Source organism: Pempheris klunzingeri, chromosome 11, assembly GCF_042242105.1.
Source record: "Pempheris klunzingeri isolate RE-2024b chromosome 11, fPemKlu1.hap1, whole genome shotgun sequence".
Taxonomy (NCBI): domain Eukaryota; kingdom Metazoa; phylum Chordata; class Actinopteri; order Acropomatiformes; family Pempheridae; genus Pempheris; species Pempheris klunzingeri.
Window position 1 is genome coordinate 2,637,706 of NC_092022.1, and position 19,941 is coordinate 2,657,646.

The 19,941-nt window shown below is 41.2% G+C and overlaps 1 protein-coding gene across 1 annotated transcript in view; it reads right to left on the minus strand.

The window, feature by feature from the left end:
• Positions 1-19,941, minus strand: part of LOC139209420 (glutathione synthetase-like) — a 180,306-nt gene that overhangs the window by 95,361 nt on the left and 65,004 nt on the right. The window lies entirely within an intron of this gene.

The following is a 19,941-nucleotide window of genomic DNA, read 5'->3' on the forward strand; positions in this document are numbered from 1 at the left end:
AGCACAACTTTGTAGTTCTCTTTCCATCTCTGGTCATTGTGTTTTTTTGGTGTGTGTGTGCGTGTGTGTGTATGTGTGTGTGTGTTTTTCTTTGGGCATTTTTTGAAAGCCAACAATAGAGGGTGACAGAAAACAAGGTCAGATAGATGGGGATGACAAACAGACACAGAGATGGTGATCATGTTTACATGCACATGCCCCTTCTTCCTTATTATTAAAGGCAATATTCCCACTGAGCTGTTCACATGGCCAACGAAAATGAATATTTCATTACAGTTCATGATTTGCATCTAAACCTGTGGGCTTCCAGGGCACATGTGGTAATCATTTACAGAAAAATTAATGAAAAAGAGGCACAAAAAAATCCAGAAATTCAACAAAAACAACAAAAGAAAAAAAACACTGAATGGTTTTTTGCTCCTAAACTGAACTTGTAAAGTTATCCTGTACTGTTGGTCAGGACCCCCTAAACTTTTCTGACGCCATGATATATTGCACAAGGGTTTTATCAATGTCAGTGTTGCACATAGATAACACTTGTGAACTTGGTTTTCTGGGTGGGTTTTGGCTTTACTGCTGTGAGAAGCCCTTTTAAGCTCCCTGGTGCTGCCTGGAGAATGTCTCTGAAGGCTGAGGAATGCACTGACATCATTGTTTAGCGCTCTGCCAGGGCCGAAGAGTTGGGAGTAGTTAGAGGTAAAAGGCTGACTTAATCTCCTCAACGTCCTCCCCATGCAACATTATAAAGGCATTCCCATGTGTTTTGGGTTTTTTTTTTTTCTCTTCAGCAGTGCACAGTGTTGATGTATGAGCACACAGAGAGAGATGACGCTTTCCTTGGAAATCCTTATGACTACAGTTTTCAACTGACGAGCCAAGAAATCATTTAGCCATTACTAAATTGTTTTTGTAATCACGTAGTCATCGTCGGGATTATGTTCAGGGACAACGTTGTGAAGCACTATTCATGTACTGTGCTGGAGTTTCAGGGCGGTAGTCATGGTGGATGATGGTCATGTAAAGTGCAGGAAACCAAAATAAGCTTTTTTCTCACTTGATTTAGGCAGGCCTTCAGGGCGGGACGACCTTGTGACTAACCAATCAGCGGCAGGTAATGCCTAAACCTAACCAATCAGTGTTGGTCTTTGTGGATTCAATGTCACATCTAGCGGCAAAGAACAAAGATGGCGACGCCTGCAAGGCCAAACTCGAGGTTTCAAAACGGCAGCGCTGACATTGAAGACAGAAAGTAATTTCTCTTGATACCTTTAGCTGTGCTCTGTGGTATGGCACTAATTTTAGGAGCCTTCACTCTGCACTGCATTGATATTTGACACACTGTGGGATTGAATCCTGTATTACGTCATTTACTGTCTGGTTATTTTACAAATATGAAATGATACTTAATAATAATATAACTTGGTAATGTTGTTTCTTCAGTTCCAGGTAGAAATCATCCAGGTTCTACATTTTCCAAAGCTCTCTGAAATGATTCCCCAACCTGCTATGTCTGTTTACAGAGCATATACACAGTTCATGTTTATCTAATGAGAAAAGGGACTATATGAGTCATAAGTCATGAAGCAAAATAACCCTGTTCTTTGCAAAAGCAGAGGAAAAAGCCTTCGCCTTGCCTCTGTTAATATTCGGGATCTAAATGGATTTTTCTTCACTTATGCATTATATATGTAGCCTGTGTGACTGCTTGATCAAAAAAATTGGCAACGAGGCTCAGAGAGGGTCTCATCGCTTTCAATCCAGCAAACACGCTAGCGGCGTGAACATGAATGTGTCAGAGGCCCTGTCATGCTTCTTCCAGGAAACGTTCGCTGACTGCAGGCCACCAGAACTAATGCTGCTATATTATAAACAAACGGACGGGGATGTGCAATATCAGTTGCTTGTCTGTGTGTGTGTGTGTGTGTGTGTGTGTGTGTGTGTACACACCCTCCCTCCCTGTGTACACACACGCACATGTAGCTGCTCAAACACACATAGAAACACGCACACAGTGGAGCATGTGCACGTGCACACGCAGCAGCAGACACACACACACATGGTGTGCACATGGCTCTATGGAGGGCTGGGTTGCGCTGACTTCTGAGGAAGTGGGAGGGTTAGATAAGAATGGGCAGGGGCTTCCACAGAACAAGCGAGAAGCAGCTCACATGACAGCCGAGAGACTGAAAGAGAGAGCAGCGAAGTCGTGGAGGGTGAACAAACCCCTCCAGGATCTGTTCTTTGTGAATGAGTGGAGCTGCTGTTCAGTTTCTGTGGAAACATTTTACAGTGTTTGCCGAGCACATAAAGATTAGTCACACTGATGAGGCCAAAGAGTTTACCAGCGTGTTCGCTCAAGGCTTTTTAATCTGCTCTCTGTCTCCGTCACTGGTCACAGTTTAGACGTTTTGATAGAATGCAAGAAATAATCTGTCATTACACTGTGTCGAGTTTAAAAGTAAATCTGCCGTGCATTTAGAGGAGACAAACTAGACAAGTTTCCTGTAGTAACACCAAACAGTAGTTTTTTTTCATCAGCACTGCCATCACTGTAAATCAAGAATGAATGGAACATCTTGTTTTAAACTCATGATAGAACTTGTTTGTGCGCTTTGAGGACAGAAAGTACATTTGGTTCTGCTGTGCGTGGATGGCTCAGCACACCAGCCCTTTTAACCACGTCTTAAAGGTGCCAATGGAAAGCGCCATCTCCATCACTCATTATAATGCCACATATATGTCAGAGAGTGAATTCAGGTACAATAAAATCTCTCTTCTGTCATATTTTCTCACACGCTCTGAGGTATCGCTAAAGGTCAAAGCAATGAAGCAAAGAATCCGGTTAGAAAATGCCAGAGTTATCCTTTGAGTTGGGAACTATATTTGGGTGTAATTGTGAAAAAACACTATTCAAATGTGCTTGAAATCATTCATGTGCACGATGTGACAGGAAACTGAGAACAAAAAATATGTTTTCAGAGGCGGTTTTGAAAGGAAACTAATCGTACTGCTGATGTTACTGTAATGAACTGTCATTCTTACATTATGTTATAAACTCCAGTCTGCTGAATGTTGTTCTCTTGTTCTGTCACTTTGACACATACCTACCTGCCAGCGTCATTACGATGAGCTATATTTACTGCTGAAATGTTCACCAGTAAATGTGTGTTTTATATATGCATGTGCAAATAGGCTTAATAACTCATAAAGTAAAATATATTCCCATTCCAAGTTTGCAGCTTGTTGTAATGTCCTCCTCACACACACACACACACACACACACGTGTGTGCTGTTGCTGCTCCTGGAGTCACACCCAGAACTTACTATGGTATTACACTGATAACCTTTCGCTCAGATTATTGGGCTCATACAATATAAATAGGCTTCTATCAGCTGGCTGACAGTTAATGAGGAGGGATTACCCCAGGATACCTGACAGAAAATGCAGATAAATAACCTGCAGGCTGGTGGATGGCTTCTGTAGCACTGGAAATGGAATAGTTCTCTATGCAGCCGGTGAATTCATTAAAAGTCTGACTTCCCTCCTCTTCGGTGTCCAACACGTCACTTAGTGAAGCAGACAGCCATGTCCGACACACTCACATTATCATGGCTGCACACATGTTTAGCATGGGCGGCCCCAATGCAAATAACCATGCCGTGCCTTACCCAGCATGCACAAGGCCTTCCTGGTCCACTAGTTAATGTGTAATTATTTATTCTAAATGAATCATTTTGTTTTTGTTATAGGCCTGTATTAAACAAGTGTTACACATTGCTTTTGTCCACAAAAAGGAGACGTTAAGTTGGATTTTATTTCACTTTAATGAAGACAAACCTGTGCAAACTGTTGGATGGATTTTTGGGGTGGGAACATTAAAGGGTTAGAAGTTCAGTGTTTGATCAGCTAAAGCTCTACGCACTGGAGCTCTAGATTATTCCACAGCAGGATATGAAAGCTTTAATGATTTTTTTTTTTCTGAAACCTTTATGATTGTATGAACTTATCCCCATAATCGGTGCAGCACAGGACAATATAGAGGAAATCCACTCAACACTTTAAGATCATCAAAGTGCATGAGTTGATCCTGGGAGAAGGTCTGCAGGCAAATTGGCGCGGAATTCTGTTTTCACTCGTGTGTGTGTGTGTGTGTGTGTGTGTGTGTGTGTGTGTGTGTTTGAACTGCAATTAAGTGTTCATCCAAGTAATTGCACGAACAAAACACTTCAAAAAATGTACTCATCCACGTTGCCAAAAAATGTGCCACACCCTCCCTCTGTCCTCTGGCCCCGTCCCTTCCCACACCCCACCCATCCCACACACACAAAAACAAACACACCCCAGGTAAGTTATCCACTCGCGTAACTCATGCCCTTTGTTGCTCTGCTCCCTTTTCAAGTGGTTGAATGTGGCGGATCTATTGTTAACCGGTGCTTTACTTTCACACTTCGCACGGTGACTCATAAACAGAAAAAGGTGTGAGTGTGTGTGTGTGTGTGTGTGTCAGTTGCTGCTTTCGTACTCGTGGCTGTACATGAGTCACATCCTCTTTGTTTTATCCTCTTTAAGTGGATGTTACATGTTGTAGAGTGGAGAGGTGGGTGTGAATATGGGAAGCTAAAGCCCCCGTGGAGGTCCACTTCTCCATTCCTGCCTTTTTCTCTTTGTCTGTTTCCATTTCTTCTCCTGTGTGTCTTTCATCCTCCCTCTTTCCACCTGCCTCCCCCTCCTTCACTCGTGTTTACTCTACGGTTGTAGAAATAAAGTGGAAATAATTCTCAGTTCCATTTTCCCCAGAAGATTCTTCTCACTCTGCAGGTGATTTGGTTTCCTGGTTTTATAATCTGCTTCTGTTTTCAAAAGTATTTGTGTAATGACATTATGTTCCCTAATTTTAATCTCACTCTTTTATTGGGGAGGATAAAAGCACACAGTGTGCTGTCTCCCTCTTCTTACCACATAATGAGCTGTCTTCTCCACCTCCAGGCAGACTGGAAATGATATGAAAACTTTTGACAAAGAGGTTTTTGTTCTTGCTTGTGTTATTTGTCTGCACTGTTTCTACTTGTGCCTAAAAAGTGAGATTAATAGATGCCAGGGGAAAAATATTAGAAGCCTTGTACTTGGTCTGATGCTCTTGCATAACGCCACTTGTTGATACACCTGTGTTTATCTCTTTTGATGCAGACTTGACCTCGACATGAAGCGTCATTGTCACACCTGATAATAACACCAACTTCCTCTTAGCAGCACAACGCACTTCATTGTTGGACTAATGGAAACTAGGTCGGAAGAAATCCCCATTGACAACTGCTTTCCAGTTCCCTTCCCGCAAATTTAGAGACACTTCCTCATACTGGGCCTCCAGTGACCCACCGGCGAGGGTGTTGCTGTGGAGCTGTGCGACACAGTTCCCCTGCGTTGCCACAGCTTCTGCCCTTGTGTGACGCACATGGAACCAAAAGTCCATGTTGTGGAGGAGTTTTATGTGTCATTGCTCATGCAGTCTACAAATGCTTTTATTCCATGAATCTCTGTGTACTAAAATACTTTACTTCCCTCAAAGGAAACATATTCTGTTTCAGTGTACTAGAATACTTTTGTCCATGTACAGTAATGTACTGGAACGTGGAACTGCTTAGTGAAATTACCATAATGGATATTTTCTACACTAACTATGTGAAAACGATAGTGTGAGAGGATTATCACTTCAATCTGCAGCTCCCCTCGGCTGAAGAAAGCTGAAAGCATTGCTGGGATTAAGAACTGTGAATTTACTATTGTGATCCCTTACAGTACTTGTCATTAAAAATTAAAATGTTCTTAAGTTCCTTCCATACATGCACTGCAGCTCTGAATTCATGTGGACCTGGAGGAGCAAAAACATCCCAATCCGTCATCTACAAGGTTTCTATCAGAAGAATACAAACATCCATACTTTTTTCTCCACTATTTTGTTGAAATAGTGGATGCGTCCAAATACATGTAGTATTGATATCAAGGCAAGAAATGGTCATCATTACAGATGAGGCATCTCCAATGTGCTCTAAAAAAACCTTTACAATACTTTTTTGTGCTTTTTGCCTCCTGCACACTCCTCCCATCCCTCACCTTAACCAAACTGAGTATTTCTAGTAACTGAGAGCAGGTCTGACACAGACAATCTGCTGTTGTGTGCTACATGTGTAAAAGGGCATCTCCGGACAATATCTGGACCTGATTCTATGGAGTTTGTACGGAGTTCTTATGAGAAAAAGGCTCAGGTTACAGTGGGAGCTGACTCAGTGATGCATTACGAAGTCATTCTAAGATTGTAAGGAAATAAAACACCACACCTAGATAAGATACTGAGATACTGAGATATGTATTTATGCACGCTGGATGGACGTTAAATGTGTCTGCTTGGCTTATCTTGACTTTCACAATCTATTCATTCTCTCACAAGTAACAAACAATGCATAATATTTATTCAACTCAGCCCCGTCACATGTTTTGTATTCAGTTTGAGTCACAGAGCTTCATCCCGGATCTAAATATTCAACCCCCCTAGGTGCTTCGGCAGTGCCGTCATTACATGATTGCCATTAAAGTAATTGTTGGAAAAGCATCATTAATTGATGAGTTGCACAAGCGACCTGATTCCCAAGTAGTTAAATGAGCTCAGCAGGGCACCACAGCAGCCAGGAGCACTGAGGCTTCTGCACAGATCAGCATGGAGGCATTGTGGTGCTAACTGTCTGTGATCCTCTATTGTTGCTAAATGGCCGCTGTGACAATAGGTCACATTCCAGCCCCGCTGCACCCTGCAGTCACGGCCAGCTACTGTATGCGCACAGGCAGATGAGGAGCGAGCGCCCGCGTGTTTTACGTGCATGTCAGGTTCGTGAGTTGAGCTGGGTCCTCTGCATCTGCGTGCTGTGTTCGTGTTTGCCTGTGTGTGGCCTGGCTGTGTGCTGTGACCACACTGCCACCAGAGGAGCCTGTCAGAGCCTCACGTGGGTGAACTTGCCCTCGATGACACCGTTATGGCTCCATGCTGGGCAGCCCCTTCATCCGCTGCCATGCTAGCTGGCCTCTATCGACCGCCCACATAGAGAACAGAAGGGGGGAAGAAGACAAATTACAGCAAAAACAGTCAAGCGGTGCCAGGAAAAGGAGACAGCAATTCACAAGCATGCACGTCAACCACAGGGTGCTTTTTTATTGTTATATCAAAGGTTCATAAAAGTGCAATAAGTGTTTACTGACCTGAAGACAAAAGAAGACCATAATATCCTGAGATTGTTGATCAAAACGGAACACCTGTGGTCACCTGTGCTGGACCAACCACGAAACATCCAGCAGCAGTCAGTAAAGGTCATAGATGGCCTAATGTTCCGTTAAGCTCTCTCATCCTCAATCTGAAATGTAGTCTTTTGCCCTGGGACCCATGCTCATTAAAACACATCACCATAAGGAGATCCATCAGTAATAGGCCCACAACCTATTTAGAGTGTTGACCCACAGGAGACGATCCGAAAGGAATTTCCCCAGAGGAATGCTTCATTTCCACGAAGAAACACCCCACTCTCATTCACGGTGTTTGTGATATTCCAACGATCCCTGCAGAAGAGCTTTTCTATTCCGTTTCGTTCCTTCACGGCGAGGTCAGAGGTCAGGGTCAAGGATTGAAGGAGTTCGGTATCTAGTGAAGGACACCTCAGTGGGTGCTCGCAGTCTCAGAGGCCAAGTGAAGGGAGCATTACAGAAAGATTTTAGCTCATTGGTTGTATCTTTTATTCCGTTTGAGTTGAATTTTTACCGCTCCTCCATCTATGAAAGCATGCGTCACTGTTTTGGAAAAACTGACAACCTAAGACTTATAGTAACGGCACACTCCACCGCCATTCTGGTTCACAGCCTAGTCACTTCCTGTCTTGATTACTGTAACTGTTACTGTTCGGTCTCCCCCCAAAAACCCTCCATAAGCTTCAACTGGTCCAGAACTCAGCAGCCCGTATCATCTCTAGGACACCTTCCACCCATCACATCACACCCGTTCTGCAACAGCTTCACTGGCTCCCCATCACCTACCGCATTCAATATAAAGTCCTGCTTCACACATTCAAAGCCCTCCACAGCCTCCCCCCTCCATACCTCTCTGACCTCATCCACGTTTCTGCACCTACCCGCACCCTCCGATCCTCTTCCTCTGTCCATCTCTCTGTTCCCTCTGCTCGCCTTGTCACCGTGGGGGGCCGAGCATTCAGCCGCTCGGCTCCCCAGTTATGGAACTCACTCCCCCCCGACCTCTGTATCACCGACTCCTTACTGCTCTTCAAATCCAGACTCAAAACCCATCTTTTCACACTTTCCTACTCCCTCTGATTCATTTTGCACTGCTACTGTATTTTATTGCTTGTTTTTATACTTGTTTTACACCTGTTTTATCTATTATATTGTATGTTTTATTTGTATTCTGTACGACGACCTTGTGAGCTTTGAAAGGCGCCCTAAAAATAAAATGTATTATTATTATTATTATTACAAACCCTTGGGCCACTTGACATGCACATGTGAAAATCATCATTTCGACACAGCGGAATTTCTCATGTCTGTAAGAGGCAGATATTTTAAATTGACAAGCACGGTGGTGAAACATCAGCTGGACAACTGAGTGAACTGAACTGAACTCTCACACTCGGAGAGCACCAAAACACAGATGACCCTGCAGTGAAGACAGTCAAACCCGTGATGAATCATTCACAAAAGATCCTAAACACTTTGATCATGAGTTTCACCTGCTGACACCAACATGCGCTGCACAGAAAGAGCAGCTCAGGTATATCAGTGCGGCATGTAACGTGACAAGACAACCCTGCTCTACAGGCTGTGACTGGGAGCAGCTGATTAACTACAAAAACACCAAGATACAAACTGACAGAAATCACATTTAAATACCTCTGATTATCTCACTCAAGTCCTCACTGTCCTCCTATGACACCACAGACATGATCAGATCTGAGTGCGTTACAAATGTCGAACACACTCATCAGCGGCTTCTTTCTAGCTTTTGTTGGCATGATAACCATAATATTTCTTCTTCTTTTCACTCAGTGTTTTTGTGTACTTCTGCTTTTTTGGGGGGGGTATTACTCTAAACTAGAGTTTTTACTATTACACAGGCATATTTCAGCTTTGCATTTATTGAAGTGTTAATGTGCTAGCACCTTCACAATGTCAGGATCACATACTTCTTTAACCCTTTGAGGGTCTTCAGCACTTTCTAGTGTGTTATGATTTTTATTTTTAGCATATTTTATCAGTTTTTCATGCATATTGCTTATAATTTTGCAAGATGGTGAATTTTTCAGAGTTCTCAATTTTTTTCATGTATTTTTTGTGTATTTTAGACCATAAAATGATGCGCATCATGACAAAAACATGGCAATTTAAGGGTAAATTTTTAAAAAAACTAATTAAAATTTGATATGTATGATTAGGGCTGATGCTGGTCTAAAAAACTATTTAAAAAAAATTTTAAAAAAAGAAAGATTTTTAACATTTTTATGGCTTGTTTTTATGCATACACATCTATGTGTGTAAGGATCTTTAACGTGATTATTTCTGAGGATCTTCAAGGGGTTAACACCAGTGTTTGTATAACTAAAGCAAAAATGTAACAAAGCCCGCAGTACTTGAGCAGAATATTGGACTATTCCTCTTCGTTCCTGCCGGGTCCAGGTCAGCATGTTTCACTGCGGCTCGTTTTGGCACGCTGATATTGCAAGTCATCTTATCCATTAAATGCAACACTGTCTGGAACACTGTGCCTACGAACGGGGATCATGTTCTTCTATCCTCCTGCCTGTCTTATCCAACTATGTGTCTCTGTTTCATTCCTCCAACAGCGAGAAATGGACACGCTGTCCCACACAATGCAAGCTGGGTATGAAGATTTTCTCTGTTATGAGGAACAAGTAGTTTTAGGGCGGGGGGGGGAAACACAGCAGAGAGGAGGGAGAGAGCACAGAGATCAAGGTAAGGGAGTGACGATAATGTGTTACAGTCCCATGTTATATATTACAAAGACAAATAATCAGAGACAGCAGCAGAGTTCATGCAGCAGTCTGTAAATGTAAATGTTGTCAACATAACAACACCTGCTGTGAAGAACTGAGTGTATCTGCTCTGTTTTTTATTATGGACACTCGTCTGCAGAGCCTAACTTAACCCTTGTGCACCCCTTAAAAAAATAATGACGTTTTACCCTCGATGCAAAAAATGTTCTGTTCCTAAAAAGTGCTATAAAAATATTATACATTCATATTTTTTTTCACTTTCAATGCATTAAATCTTTCGACCAACTTCAGTCCTAATCATAACTATTAAGTTTTCATGTATTTGTCAAATATTTTTAACCCTTTAATGCCATTTTTGCAATATAAAACTACAATTAATTAATGAGAAAAACACAAAATATGAAATATTTTTCATATACTAATTGCAAACTGGAATTTTGGGGGGGGGGTATTACAGTCTTGGATATGTCAATAATTGACAACAACATTGATTTGAATGCATTATTATTTTTTGAGCAGTTTGAGTTTATGTAAAAATGTGCCACCTTTTACCCTCGATGCAAAAAATGTTCTGTTCCTAAAAAGTGCTATAAAAATATTATACATTCATATTTTTTTCCACTTTCAATGCATTAAATCTTTTGACCAACTTCAGTCCTAATCATAACTATTAAGTTTTCATGGATTTATTACATATTTTTAACTTTTTAGTGCCATTTTGGGAATATAAAACCAAAAATTTCAAATGAGAAAAACACAAAATATGAAATATTTTTCATATACTAATAGCAAACTGGAATTTTTTGGGGGGGGTATTACAGTCTTGGATATGTCAATAATTGACAACAACATTGATTTGAATGCATTATTATTTTTTGAGCAGTTTGACTTTATGTAAAAATGTGCCACCTTTTACCCTCGATGCAAAAAATGTTCTGTTCCTAAAAAGTGCTATAAAAATATTATACATTCATATTTTTTTTCACTTTCAATGCATTAAATATTTTGACCAACTTCAGTCCTAATCATAACTATTAAGTTTTCATGGATTTATTACATATTTTTAACTTTTTAGTGCCATTTTGGGAATATAAAACCAAAAATTTCAAATGAGAAAAACACAAAATCTGAAATATTTTTCATATACTAATTGCAAACTGGAATTTTTTTGGGGGGGTATTACAGTCTTGGATATGTCAATAATTGACAATAACATTGATTTGAATGCATTATTATTTTTTGAGCAGTTTGACTTTATGTAAAAATGTGCCACCTTTTACCCTCGATGCAAAAAATGTTCTGTTCCTAAAAAGTGCTATAAAAATATTATACATTCATATTTTTTTTCACTTTCAATGCATTAAATCTTTTGACCAACTTCAGCCCTAATCATAACTATTAAGTTTTCATGGATTTATTAAACATTTGTAACTTTTTAGTGCCATTTTCGGAATATAAAACCAAAAATTTCAAATGAGAAAAACACAAAATCTGAAATATTTTTCATATACTAATTGCAAACTGGAATTTTTTTGGGGGGGTATTACAGTCTTGGATATGTCAATAATTGACAATAACATTGATTTGAATGCATTATTATTTTTTGAGCAGTTTGACTTTATGTAAAAATGTGCCACCTTTTACCCTCGATGCAAAAAATGTTCTGTTCCTAAAAAGTGCTATAAAAATATTATACATTCATATTTTTTTTCACTTTCAATGCATGAAATCTTTTGACCAACTTCAGCCCTAATCATAACTATTAAGTTTTCATGGATTTATTAAACATTTGTAACTTTTTAGTGCCATTTTCGGAATATAAAACCAAAAATTTCAAATGAGAAAAACACAAAATCTGAAATATTTTTCATATACTAATTGCAAACTGGAATTTTTTTGGGGGGGCAATTACATCCTTGGATGTGTCAATAATTGACAACAACATTGATTTGAATGCATTATTATTTTTTGAGCAGTTTGACTTTATGTACAAAAAATGCCACCTTTTATGCTTTGTGCAAAAAAATGTTTTGTTCCTAAAAAGTGCTATAAAAATATTATAATTAATATTCTTTTCACTTTTATTGCATTAAATCTTCTGAAAAACCTCAGTCCTGATCATAACTATTCCATTTTCATGGATTTATTAAGTATTTTTAACTTTTTAGTGCCATTTTGGGAATATAAAACCAAAAATTTCAAATGAGGTAAAACACAAAATATGAAATATTTTCCATATACTAATTGCAAACTGGAATTTTTTTGGGGGGGTATTACACCCTTGGGTATGTCAATAATTGACAACAACATTGATTTGAATCCATCATTATTTTTTGAGCAGTTTGACTTTATGTACAAAATATGCCACCTTTTATCCTTTGTGCAAAAAATACTCTGTTCCTAAGAAGTGCTCTAAAAATATTATACATTAATATTTTTTTCACTTTCAATGCATTAAATCTTTTGAACAACCTCAGTCCAGATCATAACTATTCAATTTACATGGATTTATGAATTAATTTTAACCCTTTAATGGTATTTTGGGAATATATTGACAAATGATGAGAAAGGTCACTCAGTGGAGCAGGACCTGCAGATCACTGTCATGTATACTTTGCATCCATACTTGCTGTACTTGGCATCCATACTTGCTGTACTTGGCACAATGGGTCCAGACCTTTCTCTGTCCCATGCAAAATGTGCACTGCCTGTACCTCTTTGAGGGCCTGGCTTCTCCTGCTGGCTCTTCCATTTCCTCTGACATGATCCACTAGTGTGGCTGCTGCTGGTCCAAGCAGCAGCCGCATTAGTGGGTCTTCCAGCTCCAGCTCAAGGGAGGAAATGGGTCTTCCAGCTCCAGCTCAAGTGAGGACATGGATGTCCTCACTTGAGCTGGAGACCCATCTGGATGAATTTCAGGTGAAGCCTCCCCTGATATGTCCTCAGTGCCTGTGTCTGTGCCGGACATCTCCTCCTCGTTCTCAGGCGACTGCAGGACAGCAGTCAGAGCCTCCTCTAACACAAAAGTGTCTCTTCATTGTCACTGAGGAAATGACCAGCCAGCACCAGCTAGGTGCAGCTTGAGGTTTGCAGACACAGCACCTGTATAAACATGCTGCACTGTAAACCAAAACAATAAAAAGACTGCTTTGGTCAAAAAAAAAAAAAAAAAAACGTTTCCAGGCAAAAAAAAAGCTAGGGTGCTCCTCCTTAGATTCTTTGACCTTTTGAGCTTTTGACCTTGATTGCTTTTTACAAGTGCTGTAGTGTGTCTGGGGGCTTCGAATAGGTGTGTGTGTGTGTGTAGGTGTGTGTTTGTGGGCGGGGGGGTGAGTGGGTGCATGTGGTCTGTAGTCATAAGAAAGATAGCGATAGGGATGTGCAAAATGTGGTGAGCAAAAATGACTTTCTAACTCCCTGTACACAAACACACACACACACACACACTCATCAAATAATTTGTCAAAACACACATTCATACCACACTTTTACATCACTGCCAACACACTCAGACCATTTTAGTTGGAATCATGCATTCTGCTGGGGAGCAATAGTGAGAAATGCAACGGAAGTAGGATTCACTGAAACAGCATATAATGGAGCCCTCAGCCATATAGTGGAAAAAGATGTCAAATGATGGATAATGAAAAAAACTACAATTTTCAAGCCAAAAGCTTAGATTGAAAAGGTAGTCATAAGTAAAACATTATTTTATGGTGTAATTAAAGTAGGATCAAAAAGTGATGTTTTAATGGGAGTCAATGGTGCAAAAAATGTTTTAAGGGTGACGAGAGGAACTTTCTTCTCTCCACAGTGTATTATAATTCTATTAATACATTCAAAGTTGAAATCTTAAAATGTGGTAAAAGACTGACATCCCTGCAAAATTTTGTCTCATTATCATTAAAATTGGCAAAATTATTGAGTATTTTTAGTTGAAAAATGCAAAAAATGTACCGAGGGGTGCATAAGGGTTAAACACAGCAGTACTTTTATGAAGCACTGGACTGTACTTATGTGCAATCTTTTGGTAAAACTGCAAATGCAACTTCACTCTTCCACAATACATTTGAGAGCGAAATGTAGTTCTTTTTACTGAACACAGAGGCGAAAATCCTAAAAGATTTAGGATTCCACTACAACACTAAACTGAGTTCAAATCAAGCGCTCTTTTTAGTAAAAATGTTGAATGACGTGGAGCTTTTACCTTGCAACAGAGTATTTTTACACTGTGGCAGATGAATGTGTCACTACTTTTACTTTACCGTTTAAGCAAACTCAAATGCCACTTGTTTTTATAAATAATTATGAAGAAATTCGAGTTTTCTGCTCCTCTAATATCGTATCAAGTTCTTAACTGACGTGCAAATGCACCTCTCAGGCTGCACAATGGGCAAATGATTCAACATTCAACATTTTTTTTGTTCAATTTGAGGCTAAAGTTCTTTCAAAGGCCTGCAGGTTGCTGGTGCAGAAGCTGTCACACACACACAAATCTTCTGTTTCACTTGGCTGTAGTTGCGTAACCAGACAAATGATCGGGCCCGGGGCCTGAAGTTGTGAAACCAAGGTTGAGCTAGGACAAGCTCATAATTGGCAGCGTGTTTCTACCTTTCAGGCCAATGCAACTGCCTCCACCTGCCTGCACAGGATTCCTTCTGAAACTATGACATGACAAAATGTGACTAATAGCAAAAGGAGGCGCACGGTGAAATGTATGGAATCTGAGTTGCAGCTCTGAGTTTGGGTGCAGCTGGTGACTGAAGTCTATTCATTCCTTAACAGCTCACCTACAATAAAGGTTAGAGGTAAACCAGAGTCTTGCAGCTGTCAGCATATATTGTATTAGCTGAGGCCCCTGTCATGAGAACCAGAGCAGCGCTGTCTTTCCACTGCGCCCCGAGGACATAACCTCCGAGCCAAATCATAAATGTCACATTTGTCATGAATACTGATGGAGGATAGGCAGCGTAGGCGAGGCCAAAAGGGGACAGTGACAAGACCGTCGCTGCTCCTGTGCCCTAATGTGATCCAACAGAGACGACAGATGAGAATGGGGAGGATCGAGGGCAAAATATTGATGTTTGTGCATGCATCAAACAGCATGAGTGAGAGAGGAGAACATGACGTCGAGCGCTCAGGCGAGAAGTGAGAACCAAAGTGAGCGAAGGCTGATTAGCCAAGCTTGGAGTTTCAAAATGGAAATGTCTTGTGTCAGCGGTTGACGTCTGCCAGTGTGTCAGGTTTCGAGCTTTACTTGGCCTGACTCTGACGGCCTATATTTGTTTAGCATGACTCTACTGTAGGATTTATCTGTGTGCTGCACAGCTGCTGGGCCTCCCCTCCATTTCTCTCCCTTTCTTCTTGCCTTTTTCTTTTCTTTGTGTCTTTCTCCACATAATGTTTTTCCCATCAACATATTCTCCCCATCTCTCTGCCTTTGTGTATCCACCCCCCCTGCACCTCCTGTTTGCTAAAGATGTAGTAGAGTCATACAGTCATTCTCCCAGGTAAGTAAACAGGACTCTCCCGTATGGCCACTGTTGATCCATCAAGCCCTCTGCTCGCCGCTGACGTCAGGCCCGGAGAACGTAAACAAAGGCTTCTCCCACGTTCCCCTCACATTAATGACCTGTGTTTATAGTAGGCTTCCCTGGGCACAGGCGGCCTTGATGGCGTGTGAGGAGCATGAAAGGAAAGTTACACATCCGTGTGTGTTGTTAAGACTCGGGCAGCGGAGGGCCTGGCGGTTTTTGCGAAGCTTTTGTTTGACTTGTCCACATTCTGAAGCACTATGAGTTTAGCATCTGTGGGAGAGGAGCAAAGCAAACAGCTGCTTTGACGTAAGACAACGGACTTCCTTATACAATAAAGAACAGTGAACTATTACTGGACTGATCTTGATAACTAAATTATTTACATGAAGGTACTTCACCACACTTTCACTCAATGTCATAATCATAGTAAAACTTGACATTTGATGCAGATTAAACTACCTAATAGTGTATAAAGTAATAAAAACTAGCTCCATCTCGACCAGCTACAATCGTAAGATGTTGCTAACACATTAAAGCATCAACAACAATGATCCTACAATGCAATTATACAACAGTATAACAATCACAAGGATTATTTGTCTGCATAACAGACTTTAACTGAATACTTTTGGAGTAATGGAGTATTTGTACATCGTTGTATTGTTAATTTTATTTCTTTAAGGTACAGAAATGACTGTAATCAGTAGATATATTACAGAAAATGGCTCACGAAGGGAAAAACAATCAAATCAACTGAATGGATTCTGGGCTACAGTCCCTGTCAGCTGTCACATGATGGGGAAGTTGTGCACATTATGAATATAAAACACAATGTTGTCATATCCTCACGCAAGTCTCTACAAAATAAACATTTCAAGTGGCAGCCGCCGCCATCATTCATCCACCCAACCAGCTGCCGTGCGCTCGTTGGCTTGCAGTTTGTGCTTCACCATGTGCTTCCTCTATCATTAACTTCCACAGTGACCCTCAAGGTCACCAGAGCCATAAAGAGGCAGGACAGCGGCTGAGAGCTGAGAGTGAAAGCCATGCACCGCAAAGCAAGAGAGAGAGAGAGAAGGACACAAAGGAAGAAACAGTGTCAAAAGCATTTCCTTTGTGAACTCAAACTCAAGTCTCATTCATAAAGCATATAAGTATTTCTGAGAAAAAAGACAAAAGCATGGTCTATATATAAGAGCAGCAGCAAGATCTTCCCTTCCTCAACAGTTTGTATACAGAATACCGGATGTTGTGATCTTTGAACATTTGCAATTTGAAGAAAAAAGACAGGACAGCATGTTCTTCGAGCCCAGCACTAATTAGCTGGAGATGTTTATTTACAAGACTTCCATGGAGTGGGTGGCATCTTAATTCATTTTTATCACAGAGGAAACAACATCAGATGAGATGGAGGGAATGTGTCATCCTGTGCAGGCACGGAGACAGGATGTGATCAGTAGACACACAGAAGGGGGAAAGAGAGGAGAAGAAAGGGTTAAAAGTAAGAAGGAATGACACAAGGAGGTGAGGAGCAGAGGAATTTTTGCTTTGCATTCCTGCTCTTCCCTCCAGGGACAGCATGGCCAGACGACTCCTCATGCTGCCTCCTCCAAGGCTACTTACACCCACACACACACACACACACAGACAGAGAACGGCGGCTGGGGGGGCCACGGTGGGTGAGGCCGGCAGAATGATGTTTTGTCCCCCGGCCTTTCAAAGGTTAATCCACTCATCAGGGATCAGAAAGGGAAACTGTAGGTACACAAACTTCACCTCCTCACTGTCAATGGGACTTTATACAATAGATTCATGATCTACATTGTAAAATAAGCTGCGTTCCTGCTGGAGTGAAGAGGGACACTGAATATTCAACATTTGGAATAATCATGAATATCTCTGACAAGGATGCAACTCCTTCAGCCTAAGTGTTGCCTCGTTTTGTTTGTGTTGAATTGAGTTTCGGTGAGTTTTCACTAATGAAGCCTTTTGCAGCTCAAACACAGTTTTATAACCTGCTAATCTCAGGAAAATCATTCAAAAACACTTATAGTATAGTATGGTATAGTACAGTACAGTACAGTACAGTACAGTACAGTACAGTACAGTACAGTACAGTATAGTACAGTACAGTATAGTATAGTATAATATAGTATAGTATATTTACTGTCTGCCATTTAATTTGAGTCTCTGTGAAATATGTCTGTTGTATAGTGCCCTATTGTGCAGAATTTGCGTGCAGGCTCTACAACTGGTTTGTAGTATCTCTTCAGTCATAATGACACACAATTAACTATCTAACATTGTTAGATGTAGTCCTAGTAGTAGTCCTGGTGTTTGAACGGTGGGGGTGATACAGGGAGAACTGAGGCCACAGGACGCCCCAGTGCTGTGAGGTTTGACAGTCTGGTCGTCGTACCTGGACTCATGAAGGAGAGACGGCTAACGCTAGCTGGATTTCTTTCTTTGTATGATGCAAGGAACTAAATAATATGAAGGAAAAAGCAACATTTAGTCAGAATTACAAACGGCACAACGTAGGCTTGTTGCAATACAGATAAAACTTGAATGCTCGTAGGCCACGTAGGGATATGACCACCCAAAGGTGGTTCCAGAAATACAGTCTTGTAACAAATCCTGAATAATCCACGGGAAACCTCTCTGAACAGGAATACTGGCGGACTGTGGGTGTATTAATCACCCTTTGCCATTGCTTTCTGTTGTCGTGTTCAAAATGTTGAGGTTTGTTTAAGATAGGGATAAGGGATATTTTACTACATGACACAGCTACCTCTCTATTTCCTCACTGCTCATCGCCTAAGGCTGTGTGCACAGAAGAAGAATACAAACAATGAATCACAAATATTGGCAAGAGAAGCACTGTTTCAGTGCAGGGTCTGAGTATTTTCCTCCTCGCGTTTGTTCAGCTAAAATCATCTTTTTATTCTCATACAAATAAGCGACCAAAAACAGCAGGGCAGTCTAGAGTTTTAGTTCAGCGGGTTCAGGTTGGCCATCGCCTGGCGGTGTATGGGAACCTAATCAGAGACCTCGCAGTCTCTTCCAAGCTGCTCTGCTATAATAATCAAGGAGGGGAAAAAAATGGTCTGGACTTCCTGATATGGGGTTTCCCAGGGAAGAAGCAGCTTTGAGTAGTTTCTGGGCCATGACATCACCAGCAGCAACACAGAGGTGTTTTGATTCAGCCGGACGAGACGGAAAAGCTGGTGGGAAAACCCCTCTGCCATCACCACAACAATAACTGCGTGGCCCCGTGCTCTGAGCCACAATGCAAATCAACTGTAATCATTGTAGGGGGTTGGAGGGGGTGGGGTGAGAAAGAGAGGGGAGAGGCTTGGGTGGGGGCTGAATCGAGAGGCAGAAACCACACAGAGCAGCTGAGAAACTTTTAAGTGGTAGGAAAAGGCAAAATTAGCTGTAAATTTTCTACAGTCATGGGGATTTTTAAAATGTTCCGCCGTTCAACCGAGAAGTGTTTTTCATGTCATTCTATTTATAGGTGGCATCAGCTTAACCTGACGTCTCTGATGTTGTTTCACATGTGAATAACCAGCCCATTCACGCTGCCAATGTCCTCTGCTTCAAACGAAAACACACCAGCTGATTCCCAAACGTAAAGAAAGAGCAGGAAAAGAAACAAACCCTGTTCTGTCCCTGTGGGAAGTTTGAAATAATCCCACAGCCAACATTCTTCAGCAGTGACTGGCAACAGTGTCACAGGGCTGTTTGTGTGTGACGGCAGTTTAATATGTCACTACTGTCTGTTTCCCACGTGGATAAATGTGTACAGCCCCCACCAAACAACAACCCCGGCCCCTACCCCTCTCTCCTCTTAACCTCCGTGGGAAGGGGACACCAGTGGCCTTCTTCCTGGTTCAGCACATTCCTCGTCATCTCTTAGGCACATGGCTTCCCGCAAACCCCCCACCCCCCCCACCCAAGTCCAACCTCATCTCTCTGTGTCACTAGCCATCACAACATCTTTGGTAGCGCCTTAGTGCATCTTGAGCTGGGTTTGGTTAGCAGAAATGACTCGATGCCAACTATTTTACCACGGAAATGATATCAGTGGAAGATATTACCAGCTGTAACGGGCTAATTAAGGCATTTGTCTGTTGCTGACTTTTCCCTGATGACTATTACAATGGCTACATACATGATGTCCTGCTAAAAGACTGAGGCTCGCAGGAAGAAAGTCAGCTAGCCACATTGTTTTAAGATAAGATACTCCTTTATTAGTCCCACAAAAGGGGAAATTTACTCTGTTACAGCAAACAGGAGGAGAAATAACTCGTGTGGCGCCATCTTTTTTAGTTTCAG